This window comes from Leptonychotes weddellii, chromosome 4 (genome assembly GCF_054177405.1).
Source record: "Leptonychotes weddellii isolate Sample4059 chromosome 4, ASM5417740v2, whole genome shotgun sequence".
NCBI classification, from domain to species: domain Eukaryota; kingdom Metazoa; phylum Chordata; class Mammalia; order Carnivora; family Phocidae; genus Leptonychotes; species Leptonychotes weddellii.
This window is the reverse complement of record NC_138372.1, coordinates 17,812,350-17,826,197: the sequence shown is the minus strand read 5'-3', so window position 1 is coordinate 17,826,197 and position 13,848 is coordinate 17,812,350. Positions and strand designations below refer to the sequence as shown.

The following is a 13,848-nucleotide window of genomic DNA, read 5'->3' as shown; positions in this document are numbered from 1 at the left end:
TGGGGAAATATCCATGGGATCTGTTAAGTTAAAAAATGTAGGTTGCAAAAAAAAGGAAAGCAGCACAGTATAATTTCTTTGTTGTATGCCAAATGTGGATGAGCTTTTGCAGAACTAAGTCTGGCAGGATGTGATCAATGGTTATCTCCAAGTGCTGGGATTACAGGTGCTTTTTGATTTCTTCAGCTCATGGCTTATTTTTATAACCAGAAATGTATTTCCATTTGAAAAAAAAAAGTTTGGACAAAGAAGCCACACAAATGCACAAAGCAAAGATTTTGTGGCCGCTCTAGGACAGTGAGTACAGAAAGCACGAGCTATGAGACCAGGCCCCTGCCACCGGGCCTTAGACTCTTGTCCTGGGAGTAAAGGCTGAGATAATGGTGTAAAATATCACAGCTTTCCACACCACAGACTGGACAGGAGAGTGATGAAGAAGGCCTCCCCATGTGGCACAATCAGAGCCTGAGTGCAGAGTACTGTGAAGGAGGAAAGGAGGGAGAAAGAGATGTGCCTGGGGTCATCAGGAGGGCTTCCTGGAAGAGGTAGCTCCCTCCCAGCAACTCCTTAAAACTACAAGTAGGAGCAATTTCCTTTAGAGACCAGCATTTAGCTTAAGAGGACTGATTCTTCGACTGATTGTTCCTTCAGTGTCCTTGCAGAGGCTCAAAAAGCAGTGAGAACCACAGGCTCCACCTTCCCCCAGCGGGCTGAGCCTCTCTAGAGTCTGAAGCATGAGCATGGGCTTTGCGGGCACACCTGCATTCAGAGGTAGCATCTAATCTCCTTAATTAGTGCTTCCCTAACTGCTCACTTGTGTTGACTTTGCAGGCAGAGACTCCTGAAACTCAAACCACCACCTCTCTAGGCCGGGCAAGGTCTTATAAAGGGCATGGCCTAGAAAAGGATGGGAGGGAGATCAGGAGAAATTGGGAGAAGGATCAGGCTGGAGGTTTCCGAATCCACTTCAAGAAGCAGGAGCTTCCCGATCCAGAGTCAGGCATCCCAGGTTGGTTTCAGTATTGGGGTGGAAGTGAATTTCCAGAATGTCAACCCCTCCTATGCTGAAGGATTGGTAGGAAAACACCCAAAGCCAAACAAAGTTGATCTTTCCTGGTTTGTGCTGGCTGCTTCCCCTGCAGGTGCCAAAGGCCAAACACGGCTCACGGGAACGCTTTACCGTGAGGTAGAGAGGTAGTGAGGCATGAAAGCACGGATTTACCCCAGATGCCACAGTTGCTGAGAAGCGCCTGCCTGGTGTCCATCCTCTTGGCTCCAAGCTTATGCCACAGGGCCTCACACCTGATTTTTTAAGGGCCTGAAAGGATTTTTAAGATCCCACTACCCTGCCCCTAAATTTCATAGAGGACCCCCAGAGAAGGGTTGGGACATGCCTAGGATTAGACCAAAGGAGGAGAAGAACCCAAGTTCTCTTGTTTCCCTGTGAAAACGGTCGGATCTGATTGCTAACCGTGCCCCACCCCCCAACGGGGCAGGAGGCCACTGTGACCCGTGAAGGCTTGAAGAGAAGCTCAAGGCCAAGGGCGACGCGGCCCAGAGTATCTGATTTCCGAATCCTGCCCTGGGCTGCCTGGTGTTTTCACCCCACGGGCCCTGCTTCCCTGGGCTGAGCCTGAGCCCGGAGCCCCGAGGGCCTAGGCTGGGCCAGGAAGGCAGCCAGGGCTCCTGGTGACCGGTTCTCCTGCCCAAGTGCTCCGAGAAGGCAGCTGAGAAGGCAGCTCACTGAGGGATTTATTGACAAGGCTCCACCCTGTTCTCAGGTTCCTGCATCTTCCCTCGGATGATCTCTCAGCCCGGCCCACATCTATTGTGCAGCCAGGCTGCGGGCCAGCTAGGCACTTATTGGAAAGCCTTTCATTCTAGGCCAGAGGTTACCCAGCGGCCAGCCTGGGCAAGAGGGAAGGCCCAATCCCGAATTCAACTCTATCTGTACCTGCAGCCGGCCTGGGGCGGCTCCCCGGGGGGAGATGGGGGGAAACACACGCACCTATTCAGTGAACAGGCACAGGATTTCTATGCACAGAGCCAAAGGGGGACAAAAAGTCAGGCAGCCGGCTTGGAAGCTCCACTGGGCTTGTCCCTGAGGCAGGCTCCAGGTTGGCTCCCTCTCCCACCCCCAGCTCTGAACCCTTGCTGTTCACAAAGGACCGACCCACCCCTGCCTGCCAGCCCTGGGTTCAAACCCCAGCTTGGGCCAGCAATACATCTACTCTCAGTGTCAAAGTTTTCTTCTGTTAAGTGAGGGAAGACCACTGGGTTAGGTACTGGGGAGCCACTGCAGGTTCCTGAGCTGGGAGAAATGCATCACATGTGTGCCTGGCCTTTCTGACAAAGACACCTGTTTGTGCCTGGCACAGAATAAGTGCTTGATCAATCAGTTCACTGTTCTTATTCCTGGGGTCCTGTAGCTTATCTTGAAACACTGGCCCTTTCAAGGAGATGTGGGTTCAAATTCTGGTTCCATCACATACTAGCTGTGTGCCAAGGTAAGTCACTGTACCTTTCTGAGTCTATTGTTCCTCGTCTTCAAAATGGGGATGAGAGTGGGACCTACTTCATAAGGCCACAGGGAGGCCTAAATGGGGCGATGGACGGAAAGGAGCTGGCACAGTGCTGGGTACCTGTGAGCTTAACCCAACTGCGCGGCCCTCCTTGCCCCCAGCTGGCCCTGGGCAGCCCCTCCATAAAGTCTTCTGGGGTCACCCAGGCCTTGGAGCGCTCTTGCATCTCTTGCATCTCCGCATCTCTTGCATCTCTGGCCCCTCCCAGGCCAGTGTGGCATGAGACTGCAGCTTGCAAAACCTTTGGCCCAACTTAAAAGTGTCACATGGGTCCCACCTGTGTCTGCTGCTGAGGCCATTAACACCCCTAATCTGGGTGTGCACCTAGCCTCTCAAAAGGTCTTCTTACCTCCTGGACCCCTGCCCTTCCCCTCAAATTCACCCTGAACACTGTTACCTGACCTGTCTTCCTGAAACCAGATCCAATTGTGTCCCTCCTCAGCTCAGAAGCTGCAATGGCTTTCGAGTGCCCATGCAATAGGGGAGGGAGGGGTGAAGCTTCTGGGTCTTTGCTAAAGGACCTGGCTAATCTCATCTCCCATCAAGCTATGCTTCCTGGACACGTGCCGTGCCGCACCCTCCTGCCTCCATACCTTTGCATGTGCGCTCTCCTCTGCCAAGAAAGCTGTTCTGTGCGTCTGGGCATACTCAAAGCTCCCATGTTCTCAAAGGTCTGCCTCCCCTGATTCTACCCATCTAACCCCCTCTTGCTGAGGGAGCTCCCAAATCATGTGCCTACCACTCCTGCCCTGCCTGCACTGTGGGGCTTGGCTCACCTTCTAACTAACCGTGAGCTCCTTCAGGTCAAGGGTCCCCACTGCCTCTCTGCTCCTCTTCTGCACCTTATCCCCAAGCAGCCCCAAAGGCCAGAGCCCTCAGCCCACGTGGGCCACTCGCCATCCCCTGGGGCCTCGTTATAGCCCCGACTTCCGTGACTCTTCGCAGACTGCCAGCACCTGCCTCCCCCATCCCACCTTCTCCTGAGCCATCTAGAGCCCACCCGGTGTCTCCCTGCCCAGGAAGCCACGGAGATCACCACCCTGCGGCCTACATGAGGTTCTGCCTCCCTGACCTTCCTCTCCTGAGAAATCTCCACCAGCTCCTCCAGGCCCTCACCCAGGGCCCTGTTCTGTGCACCCCCATCTCCAGAACAAGGGCTGCTCCCCTCTCCTCACACCACAGAGGAATTGTCAGTCTGTCCCTCCGTAACAGCAGGGCTCTGGTCTGCTTCAGACTGGTCTCCAGGCTCCAGCAACAGCTCCCAGTGAAAGTGGGCAGAGGAAGGGCCAGGAGCAGGCTGGTCCATCTCCGACGGCCACACATACTCTCCCTGGCATCGCGCTTGCTCTCAGCTGACCTTGGCTTTCAGGATGCCACTCTTCCTGTAGCCTTTCCTTCTAACCTTGTGACTGGGCCTGCCCAGTCCCCTCTGTGGGTCCCTCCTCTTCTCCAGACCTCTACGGACGGGCTCCGTTGTTGGGCCTTTTCTCTTCCCTGCCCTCCCTCATTCCCTTAGTGATTCAGTACCACCCGCATGCTGAGGGCTCCCAGATGTCCACTCCCAGGACCTGTCCTCGAACCCCAACTTCCCCTATCCAGTAGCCTCCACTCCTATCACCACTGGGAGGTCACAGGCGGCTCACCTTTAACCCGTTCCTCCAAATCCGTTCCCCAACCACAGTGGTTAACGCCAAGCCCCTCCTTCCAAAAGCTGTGCCCCAGCCCTTGACTCTGCATTGCTCTTCCCCACATCCCATCCCGCGGCGAATCCTGGTGGCTCACTTCAGAAGATTTCCAGACTCCACGCACTTCTCACCTCCTCTGTGCTCCCACCTTGGTCCAGCCACCTTCTTCTCTCTTGGATTTACTCCAAGAGTCTCCTAACTGGCCCCTGGGCTTCTCCCCTTGTGCTCCCCACCCCTCACACCTCCACCTATCTGTCCTCAACACGGCAGCCAAAAGGACCCTTTGAAAATGCCAGTCCTGGGCGCCTGGGTGGCTCAGTTGGTTAGGCGACTGCCTTCGGCTCAGGTCATGATCCTGGAGCCCCTGGATCGAGTCCCGCATCAGGCTCCATGCTCGGCAGGGAGTCTGCTTCTCTTTCTGACCCTCCCCCCTCTCGTGTGCTCTCTCTCTCATTCTCTCTCTCACAAATAAATAAATAAAATTTTTAAAAAGAAAGAAAGAAAATGCCAGTCCTAGCATGCTACTCCTCTTCCCAAAATCCTCCCATGGCTCCCATCGGACCCGGAGGCCCTGTGATCTGGCCCTGGCTTCCTCTCAGCCTCGTCCCCCGCTCCCCCTCCCACTTCTCTCCTTCTGCTCCTGCTGCTCGTGGAGCCCTCCGAGCCTGCTCCGTGTTAGGCCTTGGCAGTTCCCATCACTCTGCCAGAACAGCACCCCCATCACTTCTCCCTCACCTCTTTATTCTCCTTGGCACCTTCATCCCAGGGATGTTACATGTGGATGTTTCCCCGTTACTATCTTCTCCTAAGGGAGCACGGGCTTCTGGGGGGAGAGCCCTGTTTTTTCCACTGCTGTCCTCCACCGCCTAGAACACTTTCCAGCATTCGAGAATAGATGGCCCCTCACCCTGGGTGGGGAGGTTTGGAGTTTGGAGTGGGCTGTGGCTCATTCACATTTTTCAGCGCCTGGCTACAGTCTGGTACCCAGAAGTGTTAGAGGTAAACGTGTTGGGTTGAACAGACTGAGCCCACTAAGCAGGCATCTGTTGGGCACGCCCAGGGCAGGCTAGCTAGCTATTTCAGGGGCTGGTGCCAATAGACAGGGGAGACCCTGCCACCAGGCTGAGACCAGATCAGCCGGAGTGGCTAAGTGTGTGTGCACCATCATCCTGTGTGAAGCTGTTTGTCATGCCTGGGTCAGTTTCTACAAGGAACTAGACCTCCGCTCCTGTCACCTCCTCCCCCTGGGGCTGCCTGGGCAGGAGCCCTGCTCTGCTGGACTGAGGTTTGTACCCCCTCTCCTGACTCTGCCATACTAATGACAGTGAGGTTTTTATGGGATGTTATATTAGCAAGGAGAAAGCGGTCAGGCTGGGGAACATAAACTGCAGGAAGAACATTCAGAAGGAAAAAAAAATCACCCAAAGCATAGCCTATTACTGCAGTATCCCCAGAGCCATACTCTAACGGGTGCATTTAATTTGATGACATAATCCTCAGAGACTTTTCTTACTCTGTAAAGAAACAACCCTAAGTGTTTCTTTCTCAGCTTCCAAAGAAACCAGTATGGCTGTGTGGCAGGTCTTATTTCCAAACAGGGCACCACAGTGTACCCTACGCCAGGAGAGGGACTCCTCCCACCATTCCTCTCCTTGAATCTGGGTGGACCTTTGTGACTCCCGGGAACAACAGAATAAACCAGAAGGGAGTTTCTAGACCCAGACCTTAAGAAACAGTTTCCACTTCCTGTCTCTTGGAACGCTGGCACTTAGAACCAGCCACCATACTGTGAGGAAGCGCAAGGTAGCCCATAAGGAGAGAACACAGGGAGAGGCCACGTGTATGTTTCCTGACCGGCAGCCCCTTCTGAGCTCCCTGCCAACAGCCAGCATCAATTCCACACATGTGAATGAAGAAGCTTCCAGATGGCTCCAGCTGTCAAGTTCCCCTTCAAGCCTTTCCAGCTGAGGGCGGTAAAGCTGTTCCCATTGTGCCCTTTCTGAATTCCTGACCCACTGAATCTCCGAGCATAATAATTGTTTTAAGCCACTAAGTTTTGGAGTAATTTGTTATGCAGGAGTAGCAATTGGAATGTTCTGTCATGTGGGTTTCTAGGATGATTAAAGTGATATCCCCACCACCCCAAAGGGCATTGTTTAAAACCACATCGTCTTGTCTGGCGAGGTCGTCTGGCCACGCGAAATCCTTTCAGGGATCAGGATCTCTGCACTCTTGTCAGGTCCGGGGCGGGGTTTTTCCCCTCCAGTAATAACATTTTTCTTAAATGTTCCCAGGACGGCTATTTCCTGATCACATCAAGTCATGTCCGGAGGATGTGTATTTCCAGGCAAAGTTTTCCTGGAGCCTCTGGAAGGACTAAAGATATTTTTTTAGGAATTTTTCCTGGCACTCGACAGAATGCTCTTCCTAGAGGTGAATCGATAAAAGATGGTCAGATCCGATGATGCTCCTGCCCTTTATCAAGGCCTCAGTGCCCCGATCACATTCGAAGTCCCCGGGGCACCGTGCGCAGGGTGCCTGTGGTCCAGGCCTTGGGAGCCTCTGCTATGCTCTGCTGCTCTCTGTGTGGGTGAGGCTCCATCCACATGATCTCACCAGAAGCTCCCCAAATGCCCTGGGGTGACTGCTGACATGGGTCCCTAGGCCTGGGATACCATCCTTTTCTGAGTTGGCTACTTTGTCCTGGCCTGGGCTTGAGTGTTGAGTCTTCTCTCAAGAATTCCTGAGCCACCCAGCAGACCTGACTTCTCCCTCCTGGGCCGGGCTGCCCGGCTCCACCGCAGGTGCCTTGGTCACAGCAATGCCCCCACCACACCATACGCGCCTGTGAACCCCAGGGGCAGTGGCTGCACCTGACTCTTCCCAGTGGCCTGGATCCACCCCTGGGCCAGGCACAGGGAAGGTGAGAGCAGAGGGCTGCTGAAGGAATGAACGGCTTGTGGAAACACGGACGGCGCTTTCTTAGAGATCCGCGGACACTTGACAAGGCGTCTTGGCCTCGGACAAAACACTCTCCGCAGCAGTGGCCAGCTGTCCAAGGAAAACACCGCGGCCGGGACAAGATGGGTTGCCGCAGACAGCACGGCCTTCCGCCTTCCCAGACAGATGCCATGCTTCGCTGCCACAGAGGCTGCAGAATGTTTGCTGTGGCCGGCGGCTGAGGGGGGCTCAGTGCGCCCCACGACCAGGCCCGGTTCGCTGAAGCGGTCTGCTGGACAGGGCTCCTCATGGGAAAACAGGGTGTGTTTCAAAAACGTTAATGTGGTTATTTGTTTGTTTTCAAGTCAGAGCTCAGGGTGCTGTCTGATCAGGAAACATGTATTTTATTTTTTTTTAAAGATTCTATTTATTTATTTGACAGAGACAGCAAGAGAGGGAACACAAGCGGGGGGAGTGGGAGAGGGAGAAGCAGGCTTCCCGCCGAGCAGGGAGCCCGCTGTGGGGCTCGATCCTTGGATCCTGGGATTATGACCTGAGCCGAAGGCAGATGCTTAACGCTGAGCCACCCAGGTGCCCCAGGAAACATGTATTTTCAAACTTCTGTTGGGGCGCCCGGGTGGCTCAGCCGTCAAGCGTCTGCCTTCGGCTCAGGTCATGATCCCAGGGTCCTGGGATCGAGCCCCACATCGGGCTCCCTGCTCTGCGGGAAGCCTGCTTCTCCCTCTCCCACTCCCCCTGCTTGTGTTCCCTCTCTCGTGGTCTCTCTCTCTCTGTCAAATAAATAAATAAAATCTTTAAAAAAAAAGAAAAACTCCTTCTGACAGTCCCAGGGATCCAATTTGGAGCTGCTTTTTATCTCAGAACATCTCTGAGAGAAGAAAAGGCAGATGGAGGGATTGGAGTCCAGGGCGCTACAGTGGTATCTCCAAAGTCACACGGTGGCTCAGCAGCTCAGGGCAGAGCCGTAGCCAGGCACCACCTTCCAGACCATGGGATCTTAGAGGCTTGGTTCTAATCCTAGCTTAGTCCCTTCCTAGCTGTGTGATCTTGGGCAACCAACCTGAGCTCATAGAAATGGGATAATAAGTTCTTTTTAGAAAGGTGTAGCCAATTCAGACAAATGTATACAAAGAGCATTCAGCAGGCATTCAATACAAGAGAATTTGATATACCTAGCACACCACATCTTAGGTGTTCAGTGCATGGGCCTGTTATCATAAGGCTCAGTTCCAGCAGAGGAAGCCACAATGGGGCTGGCAAAGCTAGGATCCCTTGCAGATCCTTGGCCTCCTTAGCCCTGCAGGAAAGAATAGCATGGCTTTCAAGCCAGGCAGGCAGGAGACATGAGCCCTCAGGAAGGTACGATGGAGCTGGGCAGGCTTTGTGGCATTCTAAACACATTTCTTGCCTCACTGCGGGGAAAAGAAAAGCCAGAGTCTTCTGCTGCTCACCCCAAGAGATATTAAAGTCCAGCTGCAGCCCTGGCAGCTCCTGAGTCCCTCCATACACTGGCGTCTACCTGGCTTTTACCTGCAAGTTAGAGGATTGCTCAGTACCCTCCCTCTACCTCCATGGGAGAAGCAAACATCTCCGGCCCATCATCCTTGGTCGTGTCCGTGTAATTTGCTTTGGCTTCATGGTGGGTGGGGAATTAAACTGTGCCCTTGATTTTGGGCTTGGCTGTGAGACTTGCCCATGGGATTGGTGGACGTGACTGGAATGAAAGTTTGAACTAAGCCTGCATGGTTGGGCTTGTCCTCCCGTGCTCCCGCCTTTCACTGTGAAAAGAACGAATCTCAAACAGCCACTGGTCCAAGAACGGTGAGAGACAGGTGGAGCAGACTGGACCCAGCTGAGCACAGCCTAGATAAAATAAAATCAAGTCCAGCCTATCTGCAACCACACGAGTAAGAAATAAATGCTCATTGTTGTCGGCCACTCGTTGCGGAATAATTTGTTCCACAGCGTTATTTTGGAAGAGGCTGACTGATACAACACCCTTCCAGCCTTATTTCTTACTAGTCTTTTTATGTTCTCCATACTCCAGCTAGACTACTGATTCTCTGGCCCCCTTTTTCTCGGCTTCCAGCCTCATTACTCAAGCTGTTACCTCTGCTTGGAATGCCCTCCTTTTATCCCAAATGTCTCTACATATCTCCCAATCCAATGGCTACTCTAAGTCCTGGAGAAAATGCTGCTGCTTCCATGAAGACATCCCTGATTTCCCCACCTGGACCTGGGGTCTTCCTCCTCTGACCTCTTTTAATAAAAGAGTTTCTTTCAACTTTCAGTATGGTAATCTGTGTCGTCTGTGTCCTTTTCTCAAGTCCATGGCGGGCAGAGAGTGTCTTCGGGGGGCTGAATGTAAGCCTGGTTCATCTAAGCTGGAACAGGCCCTGCAGAGGCAAGGCATCTCTGGGATTTGCCAAAAGAAGTAATGGATGCCGTCCTCCCACTGCCTTGTTCCCAGGTGAGGAAGCCTCCCTGACAGCCAGCGCCCCTTGCCAGAGGCTGTTCCTGTGTGGTGTGCGGCGCTGGGGGACAGAGACCAACCCCATGACACCCTGAGGTTTTGGCCAAGGGCTGGCACTCCACAAAGGTTTGCTTGTGGAATGTGGAGTTCTCCTCAACGCCAACCACCAACCCCTTCCTCATCAGAGGTTAACAGAAATAACCGCAGCGAGCACCGGCCGAGCCCTGGCTTCGTGCCAGGCATCGTGCTATAGGTTTCACACGCAGCTTTTTAAAACCTCGCGACAACTCTGTTATTGTCCCTCCTTTACACATGAAGATTGAGGCTTCAAGGAATGAAGTCGCTCGCTCAAGATTTATTTCTTCACCCCAAACCACATTTCTGAGTGCTCAGGACGTGCCTGATGCTGAAGCACGACGGGGAGCGGACAGTCCCGGCTCCTACCCTCAAAGAGCTGCAGGTCTGGTGGGGGAGAATGACACCAAGCAGGTGTCACACAGACAACCTCTAGGTACAAAGTAATGCACGTGATAAAGGAAGAGAGAGCAGGATCCGAGGCCAGGAGAGGGGCGGCATTTGAGATGAGGCCTGAAGGAAGCACCGGACAAAAGAGGGGGTGGGGGGCAAGCCAGGCTGACGTGCGGGAAGTCTCCACAGGTCTGTGGAGCAGAGAGGAGGTCGCATGCAGGGAGGAAGAAGGACAGTGGTGGGAGCGAGGGGCTGGGGCTGGGCTACACAGCCCTGGGGGCTCAGGGAGAGGCCTGGACGGCTTAGGGACCTGATCCTCTGGCTGCTGTGTGAAGAGCGGCTGGGAGGGGGACCCAGCGGGGGCCCCATGTGGAGTAATTCAGGGAGCTATCCCTCTCGGTTGGCGAGGGCCCACTCGTCACTTGTGGGTGGGCAGGAGAGTGGCAGGGAGCACCTGGGCCCATGCTCTGAGACCTGAGGACCGCTGGTGATGCCCCCAAGCTGGGGGGCAGCCGTTCACCAGTCCAGGAACAAGAAGAATTAACCCCGAGCGCAGTGCAATGTCAGCCAGGTGCCTCACCTCAGCCCCATCAGGGGAGCCTTCCGCTGTCCTCCCAGGCCCATGGGCGCAGGGTCACAATGCCATCTTGGATATACATCGTGGCCACACAGAGCTATGCATTGATCGTGGCAAACACAGCCTGTGGACCAGAGCCAAGAGACACAGATGCGTGGCTCTGATAGCAAGATGAATGATGATTTTTGGAAAGGGGAAAAGAAAGGAAATCAAAGAGGCCCTATTCACCCCAAGAAATAGACACATGGCAGAGGCAGTGCCGGGAGAGCCTGGTACGGAGCTACGCCCCAGGGCAGCGTCCTGCCACTTGCTGGGATGGCCGAGCTGCAGGGAATGGGCTAGAAGAAAGGGGTGAGCTTGGAGCCACACTTACTAGCTGCCTCAGTTTCCTCATCTGTACCCTGCCTTGCAGAACCATCCCGGGGGTGAGCGACCACACAGCGTGTGCAAAATACTGGACGCGCAGCCGGCCACAGGGGCCTCGGCAGAGACAAACCAATAGCCGGCAGCCTGTGTGGAGATGGACACTGAGCTGCTGCGTACCCACAGACAGCACCTCTTTTAAGCCTCCAACAACACTATGAGGACGGCACAATTCATGTCCTTTTTCCACAGATGGGGAAACTGAGGCTGCGAGTGGTCACGAACATTTCCCGAGGTTGATGAACGGTGGAATCAGGATTCAACTCGGGCCGTCTGCTACGGAGACTGCATTTTATTGCTGTGCCACCCCGGCTAGACTCAGAGGGCCTGAGAGGATCCTGGGGAGGTGCCCACAGCCACAAGACTCCCAGGCCCCCTCTTCACCTGTGGGCTGTGGCAATGCCCCTGGGGTGTAGGCACTGACCATGCACAGAGAGCTGGGTGCCTCCCTCTGCAGGGGCCCTGACATGACACACAGACCAGCCTGGCCCTCCTTCCTCCATGAAGCCTTCTCAGATCCCCTCTAGGGGTGATGCTTCCTCCCTGCCCCATTTTGGGTCCCACTGCTAATCACCTGGCCCAGGCTGATTCACAGGAGGATCTATGTTGGTCTGTCTCTCTGACAGGCCAAAGCCCCAGACGGCAGAGATCCTGACCACATTCATCTTTGGAGTCATCAAAGAGCCTAGTATAACGCTGGGCACTCAGGAGGTTCTGAGTAAGTGTGTACTGAGTTAACCTGGAGACCTGAGAAGTCAGAGAGAGCATGACCAGAAGCCAGACCAGGTGGTCCTCGCCCCCTCGAGCCTTTGATGGGCCCACCTGACTCACTCAGCAACCAGGGAAGAGGAGGGGAACGACTCCCCTCACTCCACCTACCAGGGACCTTCCCTTTCTTTTGTCCATAGGCTCCTTCTAGAATCTAACAGAAGTCACACTACCCCCTCTCCTTAACTGAAAAGATACTTATACACATTTTACACAGAAAGTAATGCAGGCTTCCCCCAGCCAGACTTATCTACACTAACCACCTAACTGAGGTGAGGGGGACAGATTTTTATTTCCTACAAAGGATGGGGTGAGGAAATTATTTTGGAGTCAGGCAGGCATAGAGTCAAACCTTACCGTGGCTATTCCTAGCTGTGTGACCTCTGGTGAGCTACTTCATCCACGTGAACCTCAACATCCTCATCTGTGAAATGGGGATAATGTCAGATAACGCACATCACTAGGGAGACCGATTAGTAGGTGTACAGTGAGTTTTTTTTCTTTTCTTTAAATATAAATGGGCTGCAGGGGGTGCCTGTGAGTCACCTTTCATTTGATTAAATTTAGTGTTTTTAGAGAGCAGTAGCAATAGTGGAAAAAGCATAGGCTTCTGGTCAAAATGTTCAAGCCTTGGCTCTGTATATTATCAGCTGTGTGGCCATAACCAAGTTACTTAACCTCTCTGAGCCATGAGTCTATATCTGTCAAAGGGAACTGATAACACCCCCCTTGAAGGTGTGGGCAGCTTGGATGAGGCATAGAGTCTGGCAGGAGGAGGAGCAGGAGGTGGAAGGTCTGTGCGTGGGCTGAGCAGGGAGAGGCCTCTCACCCCACTTGCCCACACCCACCCACTCCGCATGCCTGGTATGATAACCCTGAGCATGCTTCCTGGGTAAGAACTGCCTCTGTTTTGGATCTGGGGCCAAAGCAATTCACAAATGCAGCAAATATGCCAAGCCCAGAAGACAGCTCTCCCTGCTTCGGAGAAAACACACAGTTCAATTTCCTAAAGATCGAACCCCAGGAGCCTTTCAAGGCTTTCCCTGAAGAGAGCAGTTCTCGGAACTCGGGAGGCACCACCCTCGTGCGACTGAACAATTAAAGCCCCGAGTATTTGTCATTCTCAGCAAAGGTTTGTGAGGATGACCAAGAAAATGGAAAATAATCTGATTTCAGCGGCGCAGTTTTCAGAAATATATGGTAATCCATTTTTGTCAAACCGCAGAAGGCACAGCTCAAATCATTAAAAAGCCATTGTACTTAATCATGCAAAGAGAAGGCTGGTCTATGCCTCTCAGATCATTTTCAAATGGTTTCAGGTTAACTTTCAAAAACTGACAGGCAAGCAGGGAGGGGATTATGACAGACGATAACTTGAGGAATTTCTGGTTCTGCTTCTCAGCGGATGGTGAGGGATTGACTTGAGAGAGTATCGCCACCCAGACCTTGGCAAGGCAGTGGTGGGGACAGTGGTGAGGGAGATTCCAGAATGGATCTGCTGTGACTTCTGCCCACAGGAAGTCTGCAGCTGATTTCTCAGAAAGACAGCACATTCAAGGCAAACTATTAAGTAAATGAATAATAATGACGTATTGTGACAGGTGCTAATAAAAGGCAGGAGTTTAGCCAGTGGTTGTCTCAGCTGTGAGCATACATACCTGGCTTTGGGACCTGTCTGCCACTCACCTGCTGTGTCTCAGAGACTTGGCTCCTCCTCTATAAAACGGGATGCTCATCTTGGAGGCTTGGCAGGCTGTGAAGGAGTTAATTCCTATAAAGCCTTTCCTACAGTGCCTGGTACACAGTACACTGTCAGTCAAAGCTGGCTAAGCGGCTCACTGCTGCAGGGGGCCTCATAGACAACCTTTGATTTGGATCGGGAAGGATGAGCAGAAGTCTGCAGGGTGAGGA

General features: G+C 53.4%; 1 protein-coding gene across 2 annotated transcripts in view; it reads right to left on the bottom strand.

The window, feature by feature from the left end:
- MAN1C1 (mannosidase alpha class 1C member 1) overlaps positions 1 to 13,848 on the bottom strand; it is a 144,030-nt gene that overhangs the window by 37,306 nt on the left and 92,876 nt on the right. The gene's annotated exons all lie outside the window — the stretch shown is intronic.